General features: G+C 38.5%; 2 long non-coding RNA genes across 3 annotated transcripts in view; both read left to right on the forward strand.

The window, feature by feature from the left end:
• LOC143850991 (uncharacterized) overlaps positions 1 to 25,460 on the forward strand; it is a 65,518-nt gene that overhangs the window by 33,854 nt on the left and 6,204 nt on the right. The window lies entirely within an intron of this gene.
• LOC143851077 (uncharacterized) lies at positions 8,232 to 25,197 on the forward strand. 2 transcript variants are annotated; one of them, XR_013236206.1, is made up of 3 exons: positions 8,232 to 10,527; positions 12,131 to 12,247; positions 25,062 to 25,182. It is a non-coding gene; the product is annotated as an uncharacterized LOC143851077 (long non-coding RNA). The 2 variants fall into 2 exon arrangements; XR_013236205.1 differs by lacking the exon at positions 12,131 to 12,247 and having other exon boundaries at positions 8,301 to 9,285; positions 10,332 to 10,527; positions 25,062 to 25,197.

A 25,460-nucleotide genomic window follows, 5' to 3' on the forward strand; every position in this document is an offset into this window, starting at 1 on the left:
ATACCTCACTAAAGTTCTTTTATTGTGACTAGATGACTCTCTTGACCTAGTCTTTCAATTTTTAAACTATGAAACTCATGTGTTAATTAACTACTTGCTTGAATATGTTCATAGATAATTCTTGCAGCATGTTATTGAAAAGTTTACTATCATATCCTCTGTTGGATATCGTAGTATATGTGCGCACCCTCTTTATGGGGGGTATTTATGTCTTCGCATGTATATGAGCTACATATATATAAATAAATATGTGCGTGAGGTAGAACTCTCTCATTCACCATTTCTCCCCAAAACCTTCTTCTCTTCTCTCTTTTACATGTTCGATGTAGCCGTAACATGGTATCAGAGCCAAAGGTCTCGAGTTCAAACCTCCCGGATAGCAAAAATCCACATGCAATGGTCGGCCCAAAGTGGGACCACATGTGCCACGTGTTTGCCAAGTGGGCCAAACACGTGCGGGGGAGTGTTAAAGTATAAAAGATAAATAACTCATTTCTCCAACAGCTTAAGCTATTGGAGAAGTTGGTAAGTTAACATCCTCTATTAGCACAACTGGATGGAAGGACTAGCACTTCTGTCACAAGAACCTTGTATTTGTAAAGATTTCTTAGAGAGAACAACTGGTTGGGTCTCTCTTGCCCATTTCTCTCCTCTGTCTCCAAAAAATGTCTCTGAAAGAAATTATTCCCCTCCTTTATTTTTAATCTCCTTTGTTAGCATTTCCTCAGATATAAAAAGAAAAGAAAATCTGAAATCCTTAACTATTAGAATTGAGGGTTCTCCTATCTTTCCAATATTCATCTTCTCTCTTCTTTATCATGGAAACATCCTCCTCTTTGTTCCCTTCTTCCCTCGTTGTCTTCCTTTTCTTTGATCCGTCGCCTAGTCATTATCAAATTCTCAAAAGAGATCCCTCACCTAGTCAGTATCAAATTCTCAAAAGAGATCCCTCGCCTAGTCAGTATCAAATTCGCATAATAACTTCCTAGCTTTGGAGAGATACATCCTCCCAAGACTCAGAGCTCACGGCGAGCTCATGGCATCCCTGGCCATCTTGTTGATCTTGCTTTACCTACTGCCGAATATAGTAAAAGGATCGAAAAGATAGTGGACGATGGAGATTGTATTGAAGAAAAAGCTCCCTGGTTGGGAAAAAATCACAAATTTTGATTCTTGACATGCCAATGATCTACTCATTATTGCGTGGATTAATTCCAAACTCACAGCTTATTTCCTGGATCAAGTATTATATAATTTATAATTCTAAGGATCTCTTGAATTTGCTTCATAATTCATATTCTTGAGAATTTGAATCTTGCATTATGCAACTGAAAGTAGAATTAGATGATTTCAACAAAAGGGATCTCATTGATTCGAGAGTACTTGATGTGGATCAGCGATGAGAGAATGGAAATTACCAGATCAAGGGAGGTTGATTTCGAAAGTATTAGTAATTTGGTAGAAGCTTGCTAGGACTTGGATGAAATTTTGCTAGTATTTTTCGAGACTTTAACAAAGAGAAATCTACGCACTAATACTAGATATATGAAAGAAATTCAAATGGAAAACAGAAATAACAAGATAGGGAAGGGAAATAGTTTCTACCATTGAACTCAATGTAGAAGGACAAGTAGGAGAGTAGAGCCCTTACACTTTCCGGTACCCCTCCCTTCTTCTCATGACTATTTCCCCTCTATTTTCCTAGAAAAATGCAATGAGAAACCTAGAATTCCCGGCCACACTCTCAAAAATCCATCACTAAAAGTGCCTTGCATGTTGCCTCCCCCCTCCCCTATATATAGGAAGAGGAAGGGGCCTAGAAGCTTCTTGCAAGTGGTCCACTGACACTTGTCATTCGATGAAGCATGGAGTCATGACGTGGCTACAAGTGTCCTCTTGGTCTGGTCCCCACGAGACACTTGTCGAATGATCAGAGAATAAAGCCTTAGCCCATGACAAGTGTCCGGTCCCCAATTACCACCTGTCGCTTAGCTTGAATCTTGTGCTAGTGACAAGGGTCATGCTCCTTACTTAGCTTCCACATGATTGATTGCCATGTATCCCTGGTCCCCACCTTTTCAATGACAACGACCTCTTCCATCCCCTTAGTTACAAAAAAGCCTTCACTGCATACCCTTTCTACACCCTCAATTTACAACCATGCTAATACACATTATTTACATTTTTACCTCTAGCAGCCTTCATACATTGTTACTTAAGCTTTCTGACCTTCGCAGTGTCGTGGGATTCTGAAAACTAATAATTTTATCCTCTTTTATGCCTCATCCAGGATGGGGTCTACATCTTTAGATGGGGTTGAAGTCCACATCAAACTCCCCCCTTAGAAAAGAGCTTGTCCTCAAGCTCGATCCTTCCTTCTATAGAATGAAGCAAAAATGCAAACACCTTGTTGTTGCTAGAACGATTGCAGTGAAATCAGAATTTTGGTTGGCTAGTGATACATTCTACTTTAGTTTGATTCCTTATTTCATTCCTTCACATATTGAAATTCTTCTGCTCTCTGTTGAAACTCTTTTCTTTGTCGAACCCAATGGAATAATAGCACTCTAATTTGAATAGTAGCAACCTTCAAGAACTCTGATCTGATCTTGGCGTGTATATCGTCTAGGAGGAGGCAAAGAAGCCACAAACAGTATTCAAGTCCATCATCTTTTCTTTTCCAATCCAGTGCAGGGAGCCTTCTTGGTACATCCAACCAACTGGTCTATAATTAGAGATCAGGCTGCACATCTTGCTTATATGCCAAATACTTATGCCCTCGCTTGTACTTGGCCACGCCTGCATGCTACTAGCTTAAGCAAAGGTTTTCTTGAACTCCACAACTGAACTTCTGCTCCAATGAAATAACTGGACAACGTGGACCCCGTAGGTTCAACAGATTTAATATGCTACTGAGAATGAACCATCCGGAGCTCATCATGCGTATTTTCTCTAGCAGACAGGTATAGGGATTAGGGAGGCATTTTCCAGGAAATATACCAACAGTAGCAAGGCTGTAAGTAATTGCTCGACGCTGATCCGAACCTTTTGGATATAGACATGACTTCATTTCAACATCTGAGTGAAGCAGCATTCTCTCATCAAAAGCAATTGAGGACAAATTGTCCAGGGTAGTAATGTCTTTATCATATACCTATAGAGTATAGACTCACAACATGATACCCTTGTATGCAACTCGCAAAATAAAACAGCTTCATTTCAACCTCAAATCCTCTCCTCTGAAGATATCAATTAGAAGTACAAATAGCCTTGTGGGGATCTCAAAATTGAACCAATGGCACAAGCAAGATTTCAACATTGTGATGGCTCATTTCAACCTCAAATCCTCTCCTCTGAAGATATCAATTACAAGTACACATAGCCTTGTGAAGATCTCAAAATTGAACCAATGGCACAAACTGTTTCTGATCTGTTGGAGCACAGTTACTTTAAACATTGGGAAGCCTTACTAAAGTGTGATGATGTGTTGTGAATTTGAGATACTGGCTTGCATGTTGGATCTCAGGATTTCAACATTGTGATGGCTCTTCAACTTGATTCAATGACAGAATTCTACAAATGTTCCATGTTCTATGGAAAAGTTGAGAACTGGTAGATGAATTGGTCATTACTGAAGCACAACCTTTTGTCTAAAGAAAACAACATTCGCAGTGGCAGAGGATGTGAATTGATGCTTTTAGTCAGAGGCTTTGCTTTGTTAACAACAACCTTACCTGATGGCACAAGCAAGAACTTTTCCTTCGAAACTTCTTTCAAGCCATGTAACCAGAACGTCCAAGATGAACGGTACAGAGACCAAGCAGACAGTACTTAAACACGGTCAAAGATCCATTTGTGTTCTTGCTCGATTTGCCAGAAAATTTCATGTAGCTTGTTAAGACAAGAAGATAATGGCAGGATTAGATTCAAGAACCATCAGATCTGTTCTGCCAAGCTCAAAATCTGCAATGGAGCTTCTCCTCTTGAATTCAGAATTAGAACAAAAAGAAAATTTGTTCTGCTGCACAGCAGATGCCCACAGCCACTTGAATAGCTACTGGATCTGGCTAATGTTGTGTTCTTCACAAGAGATCAAATGATTCACTGAAACAAACTGGAACCAAAAAAATTTATGATTGTGTGTTATGGTCTTTAGCGGGGGCCCTCCTAAGTATGGGACTGGGTGGGACACAGCCTGTTATGGGACAGGCTTAAAGGGCCTTGCCTAACGTGCTCCATCAGCTCTATAGTTTTTGGCGTATTGTTAAGGTACCAAACATTTGGTATCAGAGAAACCATCACGCCCCGTGTTCGAGTCACGGAAGGGTCGACATGTGGAGAGGGCTACCTAGAAAAAAAGCCAGAGTGAAAGCTGTCACAGAGGACGGCGGATGGAGAAGCGTGGTGGTATGTTATGGTCCGGAGTGGGGGCTCGCCTGGGCATGGGACTGGGTGGGACCCAGGCTAGTATGGGATAGGTTTAAAGGGCCTTACTTAACATGTTCCATTAGCTCTGGAGCGTTTGGCATATTGGTACGGTTCCTAACATAGTGTTATTTGGTTCTGAGACAGCGTACACACGAAGGAAGAACCCGAATTTACTCTAAATGTAATTCTTATGGATTTAAGCCTTGGCTCAGGACAGATCCAAGTCAGAGAAAACATAAAACTGGACTGTTGGACTTTATCAACTAACTAGTGTTGCTTAATTCTTTGTTTCGGCAATCATCTGCAACCGTATCGCTTCTTGAGTAGCAAGTGAATCGGCTGGTACTTCTCCCAAACTGAATCCGATTTCTCAGATATAGATGAATATTGGAAATTGACTTCATTGTAGAAGCAATCTCTGCAATAAAACTGAGATCTGAGTAACTTCTTGATTTTTTTAGGTGCTGCTCAGGGGTCGATTAAGATGCAGAAAACTCTGATCTTTATAAAGCACAACTATCTTTATAAAGCACAACAAGCACGAATCAAGAATTTCCAACTACAATTATGCAAAGAAACATTATAGGATCACGGAGAACAAATCACATCCTCAATCATGTTGTATAGAAATCTCAGGAGCGTAGGAAGAACAAGATCTATGGGCGGTTAATTTCCAAAGTATTAGCAGTTCAGGAGCAGTTTGCGAGGACATGAATGGAATTTTGCTAGTATTTTATGAGAATTTAACAAAAAGAAAATGCAGAAGTACAAGTAGGAGAGTAGAGCCCTTAAACTAAAAGAAATTCAAATGAAAAACTGAAAGAAATTCAAATGGAAAACTGAAATAACTAGAGAGGGAAGGGAAATAGTTTCTACCATTGAACTCAATGTAGAAGAACAAGTAGGAGAGTAGAGCCCTTAAACTTTTCAAGAGCTCCCCCTTCTTCTCACGAATACTTCCCCTCTATTTTCCTAAGAAAATGCAAGGACAATCGTCCTCAGAGTAGGTAAGGCCAATCTATCACATATTCATGCTCTTCTCTCTACTCTGGGACGTTCCCCCCATTTGCAGTACTTGTCTGTTATCTTGGAGTAAAAACACCCCTCATTGTCCAAGGTGTCAACCGTTCCGTTCGCCTCCTCAGATTAGTTCACTACCAACTTGTTTAAGAATTCAAGACTCTGAACTAACAGACGCTTAGACTGGCAATGAAACAGATTAAAAGTCTTAAAGTTCTGCTTCTTTATGGGCCCAATCGGCAGCAAATACTCAGAACAGTTATAGCCAGATCTGGTCTATAAACATTGAACTAGTTCAGGATCACTTGAACGGAGCACAATGTTGCTGCTCTGTTCAGTTTAGAACTACAACGAACAATATCTCTATAGTTGTGCTGAACTGAAACACAACTAATCAGCATTATTCTGTTCAGTACATGAACAGACCTAGTTCAGAACAATGTTGAACAATGCTGGAGTTTCAGAACTAGTAAAATCAAGAGCCAGTGATCATGTTTCAGATCTGATTTGTGATTGAGGAGACAATGTTATAAACTGCAGAAATTTGCAGTTATTTTAATAGGAGCTAAAGGTCTGCAGCTATTTAAGAAATGGACTGTCTTCTGGCAGAAATTTCAGATCAGCATTTGGATTCCAATTCAACAAGCTAACAAACAACAAATATGTAATCAAATGTCTTTGATTTGCAACTGAACATTGCAGTTACAGATTTGGAAATGACACTTAAATGTACAGTCATCTATAGAGCTGTACTTTTTAAACACAACTGCTGAAGCAAATCATATTTTCTGATTCAGATAGGATCGGAACTATAGAAGTTAAGCTAACATAATAGGACTAACTAAACTACTTTCAAGAAGTAATTTTGGTTCCAACACACCATGAACAGAACTGAATTGTTACAGTTCAAAATTGTTCTGATTCTGGTGACAGTGAAACTCATATTGAGAGAGAATCAGGAATCGTCCCTACTAGCTTCCGCATGGTTGATTGTCATCTGTTCTTGGTCCCCATCTGTATAATTACAATGACCTATTTCATCCCCTTATTTACAAATAAGCCTGCACTGCATACCCTTTTTACACACTCAATTTACAACCATGACAATACACATAATTTACTCTTTAATCCCTAGCGGCATTCATGCATTGTTCCTTAAGCTTTTCTGACCTTTGCAGTGTCATGGGATGCTGAAAACTAATATTTGTTTTTTAACAATAGTAGATTTCATTCAATAAAAAGGGCGACTGAGAAAGTACGACCCAAAGGAACAAACAAGAACAAAAGATAGAATACAGGAAAAACAAAGCAACAAAGATACAGCTCACTTATGGAGGAAGGAAATCAAAAATCTCTAAACTTTGTTTCTCTACTCCCTCCCTAGCTAATTTATCTGCAATCCCATTGGCCAATCTTCTTACGTGCATAAAAGATAAAGAGGAGTCATTTGATCTATCACAGATCTCATCAAAGAATTGAGCAAACCTCCATGGGGAACATATGAACCTCTAAGCCCTCTAATTACATTAAGGGAATCACCTTTGACAATCACATGATCCATAATCTCCCTTTGGAGATGAATAATCCCCTGATGAGCAGCTCGAACCTCCGCTTCAGTCGCATATGTTACCCCAACATGCCCAGAAAAAGCCCAAATAACTTCACCCCTGGAATCTCTTAGAGTTCCTCCTATGCATGCCTGCCCCAGGTTAACCATACTAGAGCCATCAAAATTGAGTTTCATCATCCCATGAGGAGCTTGCCATTGTTGTACTATAGCAGACCTATTCTCTACACTGGAACAAATCTCCCATAAGGAAAAAGCCGGTGTAAAGAGGAATAAAGGAAGGGATTTTGCCCAAGCTATGGTTAAGGCAATTACTTTAACGAACAGGAAGTGAGATGATTTGGAAATTAAAACTAATAATTTTCTTCTCTCTTTTCTGCCTTTTCCAAGATGGGGTCTACAACATTAGATGTGTTGATGTCCACATCAATACTTGAACAAGCGTAAGTATTTCTATAATCAATTTGCTTCCATCCAATACCCTCTTTGAAGGATAAGTGCATTTTTCTCTCAACAGTCTAGGAAATGACTCCATGATCTTTAGCTCTTTTGTCCTCATCTAGGCTTCACCTCCTACATTCTCTAAACATCGAGGTCTCTTAATCCAATATAGTGGGGTTGTGACCTCTCGAGCTAAGTCCAAGCCTACCACTACACAACTGTCCTTAGGGAAATCCTTGTGATATTCTTTATGCTTTTGGTCCTCTACTCAAGGGAATTGATGTGGTAGCTGTCATGGTCATCATCTAAAACCATCAACAACATTGGTTCCCTCACCCAGACATTGACCAGTAGCCAATGTCCCTTGTCCTGAATAAGCTTAATAGTAGAGAGGATTTTTTTTCCCAACCCACCTCTCCTAGATTTTGCTTTCTCCTCTTATCCTTGTGCTACTAGGATCCCTGCTCCTCATTCATGATGGTGGCTGATGCAGCTTGACATGTAGATTGCACTAGCCTAGGGTTAGTGTTAGTGTTTGGTCTTTAGTAATAGTCATTAGTTGTAATTTCCCTTGTAAGTGATGTCCTTTTTGTCATTTTAAATAGATTAATTATGTTGGTTTTGTGGTTGTTAGTTCGGCTGCCCATGATAAAGCCAATACTTACCTCATTTTCATATGTTTTTGTTGATTCAGAATTTGTAGACATTCTTCCTTTGTGTGAGAATTGAGAGAGAGCTTGGCTCTTCTCATTTCTTCTCCATGTTTTTCCCTTGAGTTTTTGGATATTGGAAATTAGAGTTATAATATTTTGTTCATGTCTTTCATCCTATCTTTCTGTCCTGTTGAATGCAAGAATCCACTAACGACTCTCCGTGCTTGATCTGTTCTTTCGCGTCCCATTGCTTGAAGTGTCACGAGCAATCAGTCTGAGGACGAGGTCCATCTGACGCTTGATTTGTCTTGTTACAAAGCAAGTCAGCCTGTTAAGGTTGGAAGGCTTAAACCTATGAAGTAGAGTACAGAAGGGAGCTAAGTTCACTAGCACGCAAGAAGCATTGGGGCACAACATTGGGGCACAAACAGGCAAACATGAATCTTTATTGATGAATCATGAGTGAAGTACAATAGAATGTTGTAACAGTCTACAAATCCTAAGGGGCTCAGGCACCCGTTGACTAGAATTAAATCCTTGCTAGGATATGCACTAGCAAGCACCACTCGATGGCCAAGCAAGCTTCCAGGGTAAAGGGGTGGAGCAACCTACCCCTTTGGCTAAGACTGATTTTCACAAGTCTTGGAATTACACTCTTTAAGATGCAACGAGACACTTTTGGGGCCCTTGGCCTTACATGCTTATGTGCACACAATACAAGTAACGAGCTAGGCCATGCGAACAACGCTGGACGAAATGGCCCCATGACAGAAGGCACGATCAAGATTCAAATTTTCTGCAAAAAGATCGAAAAAGAAGAAAAAAAATGAGATCGGTAAGTTTTCTTTGTACATATATTTCTTTTCATGTTTCATGTTTCATGTCAAAATCTACTAGAATTTCAAATTTTATGAATGGAAAAGCAAGAAAAAATAAGATCTGTTACATATCTGATCTGAATCTAAGAACCTCCAAATCCAAAGGAGACCACTCAAGGTAATTTCCCGTCTCTCTGGGACTGCCATGGGAGCGGTTCCCATCCAAAGGACCTCCAAATCACGGTTTTATCATGGGACAGGCGGCACCCATGAGGAAGGTTCCTGCTTCTAAGGGAGGGGACCACACCTTCGTCACTTGGAGAGCTCCCATGCTTGCACAAGAGGGAGACCACTCAAGGTAATTTCCTAGGCTGCCACTTGTCAGGTAATCCACAAATTTAGGACGGGACCTGCAATAAACAAGTCATTTAAAGACTCATGGCTGCCAATGCGACATGTGGCCTCTATGATTGCCAATTGTCCTCGGGACCACAGGACCCTGGGACACATACCACATCTATATTCATCTTGTTTCCTTGCTTGACAAGTGTCCATGAGGAAACAAGACACTTGTCAAGTTCTCAGCCCATCAAGGACCTCAACCCTCTACTATAATTTGGGGTGAAGTCCTTGCCATTCAAAAAAAAATGTCCTCTCATTTCAGTAGTTTTGAAGATGAAAATTTGAAATAGTTTTCAAAATCTGGAGGCAGGCTTGGACGAGTTCCACCCCTTTTTTCTTGTAGTTTGTTTGTTTTCCTTTGGACTTACTCTTGAATTTGGCAACAAGGAGTCCTCTCGGCTTGTAAGAGTCCTTTCCCATCCCTCTACTTGTGGCTTCAAAGGATTATAACGGTGAGTGTTGGGGGTAAAATCTGACCTTCAGCAATAGCCAGCTGACCTGAGCTAGCCAGAATGCCCTCTTTTAGTGATTTTAGAGATGAAAAAGTTTTGGCTTTAATAGTGTTATCAATGGCTTTCATTGTGAATGGTATTGATGTCCTCTTTTATTTAATTGGGATTTTAGCTTGGTAATTTGTACTTAATTGGCCCTGAGATGATAGCTAAGATTTCAATATAGGATAGCAATGGGAATCTTCTATAGTAGAGATGATATTAAGACGGAGTAAGATCATTCTGTAGGAGCATATTTTTTTCAATGATATTGAAAGATTTGATTTAATAAGCGCAAACACATCTTCTCATATCTGAGAAAGATGATACATCGAGTTTATATTGTATTGAAGGGAAAGTATACCCTGATGGAAAGTGACCAAAATAACCTTAATTCTGATACATATGAGCATAAATAAACCCAAGAGCTCGTAGATGCATAGTTTGCTTTCTATTCTATGTGCGATCGATGGGTTGAACTCTGTTTTAAGTTACCCATTCATATATGCAGGCTATGTTTCCTCCTAGAAGAACTGTGCCATCATAAACACTTAATGAATTATCCATTCAATTTAGAGGTACTGTTCCCCAAGATGGCTTCACAGGTTTCTTTTGTGGGACTGGTGCAACACTTTGCCGTGAAGTTTCTTTCTATGTTGCTGGAATGAGACTATGCAGAAGCCAAAAGTATGAAGATTATCTTGCATGTAAGTGTTGTACATTAGCTTGTTTTGTGTGCAAGATGGCTTGTCTTCTTTAATCATTGAATCTAATTTACCAGATTTTCCATTCCATTTGTTGAAGTGTGGCTAGTTTTGTGTTGGAATTATGAACAATCTTGGGTTCCGAGTCAATCAACCAACTAACACTTAGATTTCATTGCCCCAAATATTTGTTGGCTAAAAAGATTACAAGAATCTATTTGTCTAAACTTTTCACATGTGGTTGCGTGTTTCTCAGGTTTCTTGCAACTTTCTGTTGCATTTTAGCAGAAAATGAGAAGCATGCCTTCTTGGACAGATCCCAAGTCACAATAGTACCTTCAATTGTTATATTTGCTGGTTAGGTAAGACATTACAAGGCATACAAAGTACCTCCCAGATGGCCTAAAACAGGAACAAAATGCTTCTAAAGCCTCAGAATCATGGATGAGTGTTTCATCATTGTGTAGAAATAACAAAAACCCTCTTCACTCTCCTAAAACATAGATTTAGAAATCTTCTTACTAGATTAGATCTATGGAGCCCTCCTAAAACAAAAAACCTCCTCAATCTCCCCTAACATTGTTGGATTTCATTTGTGAGAATACTCAGTAAATGAGAAAGATCTCATCTTTCTTCAATTATAATTTCTCGAGTAGCTGCATCTGGGTAGCTCAAATTTCATGTTTTGCTCATCTTATTTGCCATGCCGAGTGTTTGAATGCTTATTTGTTCTTGTATGCTGATGCCTCAAGACATGTGATTCTGGTAAACTACACACTTTATCACCAATACACTAAACTATTCTCTCAGGGTATGCAAATAGATGCTTCAATTATAAGGTCAAATCTTACCTTTAACATGCCATTGAGTTATGCTTAATAGTAGCGATTGTGTTCATGTTCTAATGATTTTTGTATGTTTTATTGAATTTGATATACGTGCTACACCAACCTCACGATCGGAGCAGGTTAATTCTCGCATCAACCTATAGCTCAATTGGATGGAGGTGAATGCCTCTCCTTTGAGGTCAAAAAAGGAAAAAATTCCTCCATTTGACAAATGAGTTGCAAGTTTTGTAGGACTTATGCCACTTGTGAACAAATGACTAGATGTCATTAGTGAATATTTGTTTTGGGAACAATGTTTCCTAGAGGCCACAAAATAGGAAGGTCAAGTCTCAATTCTAGAAACCATTATACTGAAATTAATTTGGGGAGTAGGCAAGTATCTATGGTTGGGCTAGAATCTCTACCTCATCTTCTTGCTATATCGCCACATAAGTTTTCTGCACTATGCCTGTGTAGCATCATTGTTTTACAATCTCAATTTTGTGTGCTCTCTATCCTATGCAATTTCATTTACCTATGTATAGCATCATGATTTTTCATCCCCAATTTTGAGTGCCCTCTGTGTGTGCTATTTCAGTTATATATCACAAATTAAGTGAGATGATATGGCAGTTCATTTCTTGAAGCTAACATAGTCCATGCTGTCCTGCATCTCATTTCTTCAAGTGTGAGAATCACAAGATTTTATGTTATTGATAGTGAATGCACCATCATTTCTGTAAAATATACTTAATGGTCCACAACCAATGGATTTGCAGTTTGTGGATAACTCCACTCTTTTCTGTAAGGAATACTTCATCGCTTGACCCAGCTAGTAATTGTTGTTATTATTGGTTGCACAACCAATGAATTTGCTGTTTGTGGATTGCTTACAGGTAATTCATTGTATCCCAATTTTGTATTTACCTATCTTCTAATTGTATTTTTTTTTCCAAAAACTGAATTGCCAGACCGCCCCTAATTTATTTATTTTTTTTTTTTTTATAATTTTCATTTACTTTGGCCGCCATTCAAGACCCTTGGCAGTGTAAAATATAGGCGGCATGACCGTCGTCAACGTTCAGGAACGTCGGACGCCGCCTAATTGTTTTTTTTTTTTTCTTTTCTTTTTTTGTTGTGCGATGGTAATCCTCAGGGAAAACATTAGCCGACAGTTCTAATGATGCCGGTGTTGATGACTACCGGACAAAAGCTAAGTTGGTGGTGTTGTTCGGTCGACCTCCCAAACGTTAAGGACCAAAAAATAAGGGTAAAACAACTATAAATAAATACATAATTCACAAATTACAACATGTGAAGAAGGGGAAACAATTAGAGGATTATCAAGAATTTAAAAGTTTCTACCGCTGATATACTAGAAAGATATTTGGAAATAGATAAGTTAAAGGAGGGGGGGGAAACCAAATCATGGAGCAAATGTTCTTTGAAAGTACCACGACCAAGTAACATGTGCTTATAGTCCCAAAGTTAAATTGCCCATTGTAACTTACAGATATGGGTGCCTGTGATGTACAAGAGCAACCAAAAATTAGTGTCAGTTTCTCCTTTGCAGAATGGATGATACTGGCTTGGGTCATGTCGGTTGAGCTTTTGCTAAAATATGAATTGGAATCAACCTGAACCTTACCCAATTTTAAGGTAAAAGCTTGACTCGAATTTTGAAAAATCGACCCGAGTTGCACCCCTAAATTGGATGAGCTCCACAACCCAAAAACATGAATCGGTTGAGATTTTATGTTAACCAGCAGAACAAAAACATATGATGTGATCCAAGTAGCACACAGGTTCTTTAAATTCGAGGATGACAAAGGAATATGAAGCGAAAGGGGGAGAACTCTCAATAATCAAACTCAGTGTAAGAACAAGTTATCATTCATGTATGTGTACCGATGAACTTGAAACAGTTGTAAGAACATAAGAATGAAAATCATAAAAAAGAGAAGTCTCTCACAGTTAAGAGCCATACATTTCAGAATGATAGAATTAAAGAGAAAGGAAACTGTGACAAATAAACTATGCAACAGCCAGAATACATTGGGAAATATACAAAGGCTTTATAAGGTTTAGGACCAGGAAATCTTATTCAAGTTCATTATAAACTAATTCAATCTCAGTTCAATCTGCATAATCAGCAATTTGTTATATTTCTGATGGATTCAATAGAAAAAAAGCCTAAATTAGCCACCCAACTTCATCGGTTTGGAACAATTTTTGTAAACTCCAACTTACCAAGTATGGTAAAAGATACGGTTGAACCAATGATTGATGCAGCGAGTTTCTTATAAACATGTAAGAGAAGTTTTCTATTGACTTAATATGGCCAAAACCAAGTCGACTCGGTGAGTCAATAACTGACTTAAAATTTTCTAACAGTGGTGCAGAATTCGGTGTGGGTTGAATGGGTGAAGGCTTGTAGTGCATTTAATAGTGGAAGTGATATGAAACCCCCATAATATGGTAGGTGGTCTCATCACTTCCACCAATAAGGAAGCGCATGTTATTGAAGGGAATATTAGGCCTAGCTTTTAGAACTGCAACTTTGACAAAGATCAATAGCAAAGGCCATACCTTAAGATGTGAGTAGACACCGGAAAATATGCTTGAAATTTCAAAAATACAATACAAGTTGGGAAATGTTATCAGCACTACGGTATTTTGATGAGGGCACTCCTCACTTTATTAAAAGTACGGTATGGCCCGCACCATAGGATGATCCAAACCGTCCATTAGATGGGCCACAGCCTAAATAGGCTGTGCCCTAAAAAATATTTCCATAGGTTGATCGTAACTCTCAGATCTATAGAGGGTTAGGATCAACCCTCAAACATTCAGATCGGAGGTTAGGATCAACCTATGGAAATGATTTTTGGGGCACAACCTATTTAGGCTGTGGCCCATCTAATGGACGGTTTGGATCATCCTATAGTGAGGGCCATACCGTACTTCTAATAAAATGAGGAGTCCCTCATCAAAATACAGTAGTGCGGATAACATTTCCCTACAAGTTTCATCAAATAATGCACAGTAGAATTTCAGCCAAAAACTGCACCAAGATACAAAAATGAAACAAATAGAGAAACATTTATATGTTGTAGTGCTCATTGCCGCTCACCCGCACCCAACCCCACCGCTGTGTGCATTTACCTGCATAGCACAAAATATCCACAATAATCTAATAGAAATATAAATTAAACCATAATTATTCCAAATGAACAAGTCTCCACGATTCACGAACAACAACTGTCTGCCATCAACAATAACTGTATCAGTAAAACTTGCCTCCATACACGCATTAGGGTGACTTATCTCGGTCACTGGTGTAGTGGACCCTAAGCAGATAGAATTGGTACGATGAATGACTCATGCATTGAACGGATCACTTTACAGAATAGCATCTGGACGAAGATATGGATAAGGTTATTCCGTCAGTCAGGACCCTTTATATGTCCTTAAACCTGAGATGTCCTTTTAGTCTATGGGCGAGCCTTATGGCTTTGGTCTATCTAAGAGTGGTTCCTAGTTTAGGATCACTTACGGGCAATGCTACGTCATCAGGTAATCCATGATATTAATAGTGATGCCCAACAAGGAGTCCTCCAACCCAACAAGGAGTCCTCCAACTGTCTTGTAGAGGAAAGTCATTTACAGTTATGATCTTAGTAAAGGCCTTCAATAATGGATGGCTAGCTAGTTTTGATAATTTTTTATCAAATGGTTTTCGTAAAACAATGGTGGTCTTCAAAAGGTATTTGGATATGCATTTGCAGGTTCGAGCTGATAGATTGAATGATATACCATTGGGAATGATATACCATTGGGTGGGCCCAAGGGGTAATTGATGTCCATCCTCCGTTGGACCCGAACTGGAAAATGAGAATGAGAGGAAGAATTTACACATTACATTGGATGTGATTATGGGTATGTTGATCTGATGGTCTTCTTTAGGGTAATGTCCTGGTGGGGGTTACTTGCCTAATGCGATCGTAACTAGACTACTTGCATGAGATTGCAGTGGGGCCTTTCGTGGGTTTTCCAGGGTCAGCCATCGAATCCCTGCGTCAATCCCACACATGACTCCCTTGACCCATATGGATCGTTGGATGATCTTGGTACCGGATTTGATCGTTTGCATGGATGGATATGATCCACTGTATGAGATACAGGGAGGAGGTACACTATACATATAGTGTGCACAAGTTATTAGAAAGGAGTACTTATGGTGGGTGCATATTTATTAACATATGCTAAATTGACACTTAAATCCTATTGGTTGGAGGTTAAGTGAAATCCTATTGGCTAGTTTTTATCTTGATTCCTATTGGATAAATAAAAGGGAGAGAGAGAAATTTAATTAAAAAAGGTTTTTAATTTTCATGTTGCCAAATAGAAGGAGTTTTATTTGAAAAAAAAACATTTTGGCCATACCTAATTGTTTTGTGTTTGTCAACAAATTAAATAAAAGTTGTTTTATTCTAAAGAAAAAATGACGGATGGGGGACATACTTTTTGCTGAATTTTCACCGGGTCCCATCAATTGAAAAGCTTAGTGACGGGGACAATTTACTGTTTCTGACAGAAAAATGATCACAATGTCCTGTTACAAAAGAAACACGTTATACATGTTCCCGCCCCTTTTTCTCTTCCCATTTCACCATTCTTCCTTGCTTTTTCACCTTCGTCCCTATGGGAATATGACTTTGCTGGCATATGCTACCTCCTGGGAAGTTTTTCAATCGAAAGGTTACCGTCCTCCTCACAGGAACTCTATTATGTGAGTTTTTTTTTTTTTTTTTTTTTTTTTTTTTTTTTTTTTTTTTTTTAGAGTTTTGCTCTCTTTTTTATAGCTTTTTCTTAGTTTTTTTTTTTACCTTTTTTTTTAGATTTTAGTTTGTTAGAGGGAGGGCAAGATTAGGGTTTGGGAAAGAGAGTGGCATGAGGGTTTGGCCGTTAGGGTTTAGGGAAGAGCAAGGGCGAGATTAGGATTTTGGGACAGTGCATTGTCAAGGTATTTAAAAAATTAAACAAACTCTTGGACAATGGACTTTTAAAGCAACCATAAACTCTTGGACAATGGACTATTAATCATGATGCACTGTCCAGTTATTCGACCCAAAACACATTAGGGCAAAATGGGGGGTTGTCAAGTCAAAATTTGAGGTTATCAAATTACCTAAAAGGGATCATAAATTTCGGGTTATCAGTTATCTAAAGGAGGGTTATGATGGGGTTACAAGTATGTGAATGTGGTTATTAATTCCTAAAATAGGGTTATCAATTATCTAAATGGGTTAAGAATGTACTTATCTAAGATGGGGATTCCAACAATGTAAACTGGGGTTATCAAATGAATTAATGGGGATTATCAAGTATTTTAATGGGGTTATCAACCCATGCAGATACCTATATAAGCACATCACTAGGCATCTTCATGGGGTTATCAAGTCTTAAAATGGGGTGTTCATCCATCTAGAAGGGGTTTCCAAATGTCTTCATGGGGTTATCAAATGCAAATACTCTGTTTACAAATTGCTTAACAATGTGCTTATCTAAATTAGGGGTTTCAACATTGTAAATGGGGTTATCAAATGAATTAATGGGGGATTTCAAGTATGTGAAAGGGTTATTAACCGCCTTAGCTAGGCTTACTAGGTGTACCTGCATGGGGTTATCCAGTAATAAAATGGGGTGGGTTTTGAACCCTTTAGAAGGGGTTTTCAAATATCTGAATGGGGTTATCAAATACAAATTGATGCCACCCTATTTATAAATTGATGCACATAAACACAAATTTACAAAGAGTACACATCAACTCCATATAAACTCCATTCACATTTAAAATTTTACAAAAGATCCACATAAACTCCACCATAAATTCCACCTAAAACATCATGTCAACAATGAGAATAACCTAGTGGAAGTCTTGACAAAATGGTAATAAGGCCATCTTAATAGCTTCGCGTGGTATATCTTTAAGTCTAACATGTAGAAGCGCTTTCACCGTCTTCCATATTTCTAACTGCTTCTCTGATATTTTATCACGGCCTGAAGTTAGATAGCCCCAATAACATACTTGAAAACCCCATTAACATACCTAGTAAGCCCTGCTAAATAACCCCATTATACTTGAAAACCCCCCATTAATTTATTTGATAAACCCATTTTACATAGTTGAAACCTACTATGTATACATGCATTTTGGCAAGCGATTTGTAAATAGAGTATTTGCAACAGCTTGTATTTGATAACCCCATGAAGATAATCCTAAAAGGTAGAAACCCCAAATTTAGAAAAGTACATTCTTAACCCATTTGGTTAATTAATAACCTTATTTTAGGAATTAATAATCTCATTCACACACTTGAAAACCCCATGATAACCCCCTTTAAGATAATTGATAACCCCAAAATGATGAATCCTTTAAGGTAATTTGATAACCCAAAATATAGAATTGACAACCCCCATTTTGCCCTACTGTGTTTTGGGTCGAATAACTGGACAGTGCACTATGGATCAATAGTCCACTGTCCATGAGTTTGTTTTTAAAAAAGAATACCTGGACAGTGCACTATGTATTGATAGTCCACTATCCAAGATTTTTTTTTTTAAAAAAAAAAAACAAAAAACTAGACATTGCACTATGTATCGATAGTCCACTATCCAGGAGTTTTAATTTTTTTTCATTTTTTCCCTTCTTCTTCTTCCTCCCACATACAACAAATAAACCCTAAATAATATGCAAAAATATATTTCCGTTATCATATGAAAGAGAAGTAAACCGGAAAAAACAACCTAACAATCTATCCATTTTTTTTCTTCATCTTCTTTCTCCCACATACAACTAAGAAACCCTAAATAATATGAAAAAACAGACTTCCATTAACAGTTGAAAGAAAGGTAAAAAACCTAATCTAAAAAGTGCAAAACCCTAAAACAAATCTCAAATAACAGTGGAACGGCTTGAAAAACCTAATCTAAATACAGCAATACCCTACTTTTCACTTTCCTCGGAGCTCCAACACGCTGGCAAGCGGAGTGGCGGGAGGAAGACCGTGAAAATAGTTGGAAAAAAAGTAGAAAAGTAAAAAGTAGAAGAAGAGCCGTGTAGCATAAGTGAAAGGGCATTTTGGTCATGGTCCATGTCAGAATCTGTACTTTGTCACCCATTGGATAGGTTTTGAAAACCTGGGACCCCCACCGTTCAAAATTCTAGTGAAAGTTTGTCCCCCATTGTTCATTTTCCCTATTCTAAAAGAATAGGAATTCAAGTGGGAAACGATTTCTCACCATGAAATCCTATAAAATGGAAAGAGTGGGTTGGATATGCAATTGTATAGCTCTTAGACGTCCATCCTCCTCTACTACATACACAATTCCCATTTCCCCTCTCTCTCTCTCTCTCTCACTTCTAGTTTTGAGAAAAACAAAAAGGGCGAAAGGATTTCAACATACACTTGGGATTGGATCTCAAGATCGGTTCTCAATATCTTCATCCTTCAATTCGTGCAACTCAAGGAGCCACTACTACAACTTCTAAAGAGTTTGTGTTTCAGAAACACCAAACACCAAGTGGTGAGTGGATCAAGTAGTGCTTATCTTTTCGATAATCTTGGGGTAAAGTTCTCTTAAACTTCTGAATTTCAATTTGTCTGGGAAGAAAAAAATTTGTTTTATGTGATCGAAAGATTCTGCCGCGCGTAATTCTTCCCATGCCACCTTCCACCCTCTGCATTGTAGTGAAGAGAAATCAGACAATTTATTATCAGAAAGTAATACAATTCCAAATGATAAGTGAAGTTCAATGAGAATTGTTGTACTGATAGATTTCTTAGCATAGATAGCTTTGAAAGTTTTAATGGCAACTCTCCTATCAATGCATTCGAGGAAAGATGATTGCAAAGAAGTATATCAAACTATAAGATAGATATAGGGAAGATAAGAGAAGAAATAAAAGTAAAAAAGGAAGGTCAGTTGCATCTTACTGTCTTTGAGGAGGGCTTTTACAAATGCAAAATTTCACGTCTAGGTTCATTTCTCTTGTTGGCACCAAGTTTCTCTAAAAAGGAAGCTCAGCTACATCTTACTGGTTTTGAGGAGGGCTTTTACAAATACAAAATTTCACCTCTTGGTTCATTTCTCTTGTTGGCACCAAGTCTTTCTTCATTGCACTTGTTGGCCCAAATTCCTCAAGCATAAGTACTTCCAAAATAGGTATATGAATGTAAACCAAAACTGAAAAACTAAAATCCACACTAATATAGAGCCAATATTCCTTAAAACACATGAAGAATTCACAATTCAAATATATTAAACCACCAAAAAATCATCTTATACATATTTTAACAAAAAAAAGCTAAACACAAACACCAAAACAATTGATAGTCAAAGCCAATCAAACACCACACTCAAAACCAAAATCAAAACTCAAAAAATAAAAAAGTACGACTCAACTACTTGGATTACATTGAACCTGCGAACAAAATAAACCAAAAAAATATATATATCGATAAATAATTATTCATGTCAATAAAGGCTCATCATGCATCAATAAGTAAATGAACATTACTTAAAAATGCAAAAACCCAAGCGACATTTGCTCCAACGACATCTCTTATGGTTTTGAACCTTCCAAACGGTCTTACTTCATCATGAACCAAGGGTACTTTAATAGTGACTACACAGAATCTGTGGCCGAATGGTGTGCCCCCAACTTCTGCCATTGGATCTTCTGTCTAAAGAAAATATTGTGTGCCACTTCCACAGAGGCCCATCACAACGACCTGAGCAATTGAGGGTATATAATGATAGTTATTTAAGATAATTAATCATACTTGTCAAGTATTGACATTATTCTAGGTAAAAATATCAACATATATATCTCGATAGGGGAGGGAACTGCGTGACTTGCAGAAGAGAGTGGTTCATCTAACCACCGAGTAGCAGCGTTCGGAACTTACCATATAATAAGATGGGATTTCCTAAGGACAATCGCATATGGCATTTCATGGACTGGGTGTTGCATGAGAGAGCGGCCACTTAGGATGAATTAAATGAATAAGAAGAAAACAAAGCCTATGTGGTTGCTCTCTCATGCAACCGCCAGTCCTCGAAATGCCTTTTGTGATGGCCCCTAGCAAATTCCTAATAAGATAGATGCATTAATCAATATGTAAAATAACAAATTTTAAACTTAATCATACTAAACATAATTAAAATATTAACTGATTATGTGGACCCCGATCCTGAGAACGATGAGGAATCGAGTCCCTACATCCTCTGGATCTCCACATGAAAGAGAGTTCTACCAAGGAACTCTCAAAATAGGTGCCACTCTCACAGCATAGCATGAGTGGCGATACAAAACGAATGAGATACATCCTGATCCGGAGCCAGGGCTCGAAACCAAGATATACCTAAAAATAACTCAGAGTCGCCATCCATGGATACGCCATAGAACCAAAATAAATGCTCTGTCTGCAACGGATAACCAGAGATACAAAAGGTCCGTGCCTGATTACGAATGGAGAAGGTCCAAAGAGCACCCCCAATTCGTCCGAGTGTAAGCACTTGGTCTCTTATGCCATTTATTAGTAACCTCGAAGAGTTTCGGGCGAAAATCATATGAAATGGGAACAAATATCCCCGAGTGAACGTCTACCTAATCATGCATGACTCGGTGATGAAATAATAAACACATATAAAATAAAATGAAAGATGTGTCGCCTAAGCACAGCTAGGTTATGAGTGACATACCTAATAAGTGTCTAAGTTTTGGTGGACGAACACATGCATGTTACTGCTAAAGTATAAGTCTGTACAGGAAGGGAAATCTAAAATTAGCAGTTGATCATGAATAGTAAATGAAATAAGGAACAAACAAAAATGCCAGGCAAATAATAGAAGAATGAAATAAAACCTATGGCGTACACATAGCGCCTATCTACATTGGGGCGAATACATAGCGCTTAATATAAAATCCTAACACATCTCATCTAGAAAGCAGTAAATGATAGATAGCAATTGCAATAATAAAAACCTATGGCGTGCACATAGCGCCTATCTACAATGGGGCGAATACATAGCGCCTAATATAAAATCCTAACACATCTCATCTAGAAAGCAGTAAATGACAGATAGCAATTGCAGTAAAAGCAGTAAAACGCTATAGTTAAGAAGGTAAACCTGTGCAATGAGCAAACATCAGTAGATGATAATAAAGGGTAATAATCGGTAACCTAATAAAGATAGAGAATTACAGCTAAGCATGTGAGAACTACAGCTAAGCAGGTAAGAGCTACAACTAAGCAGGTAGGTAAGCAAGGAAATGAACACACGCTATCATGATCCTATGTAAAAATCGATATACAAACACATGCTTTGCTCTCTTTTTTTATTTTGAATGCTTGAAATTTTACTTACCCATCTTTTAGGGGACTAGCATAGTCCTTGTAGCATTTCCCCCTTATTATCCTTTTCTTTAGAAGACTTTTTCAAGTCTATTAGATATGTAACCTTAAACCATAGATCCTTTCATTGCCAGGGCAATGAAAGAGTCATCTAGAGCCCCCCCCCTCTTAGGAGACATGCTTTGTCTCAATAGCAAATTCCATCTTTAGGAGATAAGCCTGTCTCATTAGAAAAGTGCCCTTCTTAACCGCCACATTATTTTATTATTTTATACCCTGAAAACTGTTTTGTAGAAACCCTACATATCAAGAGGTTAGGATAATCCCTGATAAAGGTGGGACCAACGGAAATGACTGAATCGACTGCCCCGATCATGTCCACATGACATGCATAGGGCCCACAGTACGAAAGTGGGCCCTACTGTAGTGGACCACGGCCTTAAGTCTCCCTAACAAATGATGCTAACGGTTAAATTGATAGCTTGCACACTAATAAATGCCAAATGGTCCACATTAGATACGAAACATTCCTGCAAAGGGATGTCTAATTGCTCTGTTGCATCCGAAGTTCTTGCATCCGAAGTTCTGAGGCTTTCAACACTGTAATTTCAGAACAAAGTTATCACCAAGGAGATCTAAAGTATATATTTTAAGTCTTTCAGGATAAATCTACAAAATGAAAAAAAAAACACACTTAAAATAGAATAATGAAGAGTTTTTTTTGTTCTAAAACAAGAATCAACCAGTCTTTCATTTCCTACACTCAAAGAAAGGCCAATCCATGATGGCTTTTAAGAAGACCCAAAGTTTGAAGCCATTGCAATGTAATAGCAGAATGGGGCAGTGGCATTTTTAACCCACAGCTTCAGTCGGGCAATCCAATCCATGCTAAGCCCTAGGATTTTTTTGAGGTAGATGAGAATAGATTGGTACGCTTCTTGAGATTTTGCCCATCAATGACTATCTACTCTAGTCCCGTCCTGAACCTTGCTCGTTAACTTATGGGAGAGAGAATGAATAGGGGTGCTACTCGGGTCGGTTCGGGTTGAGATTTGCTAAAAATGATTGGAATCAACTTGAACCTGACCCGATTGTATACTAAAAGCTCAAGCCGAATTCCCAAAAATCAACCCGAGTTGCACCCCTAAGAATAAGAGACAATAGAGATACACCTGAAAGAAAGAGGAGTTCCTATGGCTAAAGCTGGTCACCTTTGTATTCTTGTTTTCATTTTCTAATTTCAACCCAGTGTCATAGTGTTAGGATCTTAGATGTAGTTGCAGAAATTAAAGTTAGAACTGAAGAAGAAGAATCTTGAATTGCTGAAAGAAAAGTTGAAATTTAGCTGGTTCGAGGCACCAGTACCTCCTGTTACAATGAAAAAGGAAATTTCTACACAAAAAACATGCCCTGTATTTCCCCCTCTTGTCTATTTTATTCAGCTGTTGAGATGCTAACTGTCATTAACTGCTTTTCCAGTCTGTCCAACAGAATCGGTAGTTGCAACTAATCTTTAAGCCTTGCTGGCACTTCCCTCTTTCTAGTACTGACCCTCCTTACAACTGGTGAGTCTTCTTGGTTCGTTACAGTTGCCTCCCCATGAAAATGAACCTTGTCCTCAAGGTTCAAATCAGGATAATCATGCTTGAGGACAGATAGATCTTCCCAAGATGAAGCTTCGAGTGGTAACCCATCCCATTGGATAAGGAGTTGGTGAATGCCCTCCTCTCCTTTTCATTGAATGACTCTCCGATCAAGTACAACCAAAGGTCAGCAAAGTGGTTGTGTTCCTGTGGATAGTTGGGGTAAGGCAACCTGTGTGACAGACGGGTTCCCTGTAAATTGTTTAAGTAGTGAGACATGGAAAACTAGATGGATTTTAGCTTCTTCAGGGAGCTGTAATTTGTAAGCTACTGATCCTATCCGTTCAATTACCAAGTAAGGACCATAGTATCTATGACCAAACTTGTGTGAGCGTCGTTGTGCTACTGAAGCTTGTTTGTACGGTTGTTGCCTTACAAGTACATAATCACCTACATCAAAATGTTTTTCTCGTCGATTCTTATTAGCCTGATTTTGCATCCTTAATTGAGCCCGGTGTAAATTGGTTTTGAACTGTTGGAGAATGCTATCCCGTTGCAATAACTCTTGGTCCAGAGCCTCCAAATGTGAAGTCCCTTGTTCATACCGTAGAATTGTAGGTGGCTTCTTAGTAAAAGCTGCTTCAAACGGTGTCATCTGAGCAGCTGAATGAAAAGCTGTATTGTACTAGAAATTTTGACCAGTGAGAAGGGCAATCACACACATAACTTCTGAGGTACATTTCTAAACAACGATTCAAGGCTTCGGATTGCCCATCAGACTGGGGATGGTAAGCACTACTCATGGCAAGAGTAGTACCCTGCAAACGAAACAATTCCTGCCAGAAACGACTAAGGAAAACTATATCTCTATTACAATTGATTTGGGAAGGCCATGGAGTTTACAGACATCATTCACAAAGGTTTGAGCTACTGATATAGCTGTAATAGGGCTTCGTAGGGGACTAACATGGGCGTATTTGCTCAATCTGTCTATGACTACTATAACGACAGTTTTTCCAGCTGAATTTGGAAGGGCTGTAATGAAATCCATGGCCCAATCTTCTAATATTTGGTCAGGTATTGGTAGGGGTTGTAAAAGACCTGCTGGGGCAAGATGTTGTGATTTGGTTTGCTGGCAAATGACACATTCAGCAACAAATATATTGACATCTTTTCTCAAATCTTGCCAATGGAAATTGAGAGCGATCCTAGCCATTGTTCGAGTCAAACCGGCATGACCACCAATCGGTGATGAATGGAATTCTTGTAAGAGTTTTGTTTTTAACCCTGAATCAGTTGGAATAACTATTCTACCTTTGCATAACAATAATCCATGTCTCCAAGTATATGTATTAGGAACGGCTCCTTCTTGTTGGATCTCCTCATGAATTTCTCGGATGTGAGGATTAGAAGCATGTTCCAGTTTAAGTTGATCCATTATATCAAATAATGGTATTGACAAAGTCATGTATTGATTCTCCATCGTAGGTTCCTTGAAAGAGCATCTGCCACTAAGTTTTCTTTTCCTAGCCGTAGTGTATATCATACTGAAACCCCATTAGTTTTGTTAACCATTTTTGCTGCACAAGTGTTTGAATGGTTTGGTCGAGAAGAGACTTGAGGCTTTTTTTTATCAGTTTGAATTATTAATTTCTGTCCCAGTAAATATTGCCTCTATTTTCACACAGCTTTTGTGATTGCAGACATTTCCCGTACATATGTAGAAGATGATTGCATTTTGGAAGAAAGCTTTTGACTGTAGTAGGCAATAAGATGGCATCCCTGAGAAAGAACTACACCAATACCATACCCAGAGGCATCGGTTTCTAAGACAAATGGTTTGCAAAGTTTGGAAGAGCAAGGAGAGGAGTTGAAGATGCAGCTTGTTTTAGTTCTTCAAATGAAAGTTTGGCTTCTGGATTCCATAAAAATGCCCCCTTCTAGAGTAATTCTGTCGTTGGAGCTGCTATATGAGCGTAGCACATAGTGAATCTTCTGTAATACCCTGTTAATCCTAAAAATCCTCAAAGTTCCTTAAGATATTTAGGAGTTGGCCATTGAAGAATAGCGTCGATCTTAGATTGGTCTACGACAACCCCGTC

The sequence above is a fragment of the Tasmannia lanceolata genome, unplaced genomic scaffold, assembly GCF_043159265.1.
Source record: "Tasmannia lanceolata isolate RefF3 unplaced genomic scaffold, GAP_Taslan_0.1 ptg000018l, whole genome shotgun sequence".
NCBI classification, from domain to species: Eukaryota; Viridiplantae; Streptophyta; class Magnoliopsida; order Canellales; family Winteraceae; genus Tasmannia; species Tasmannia lanceolata.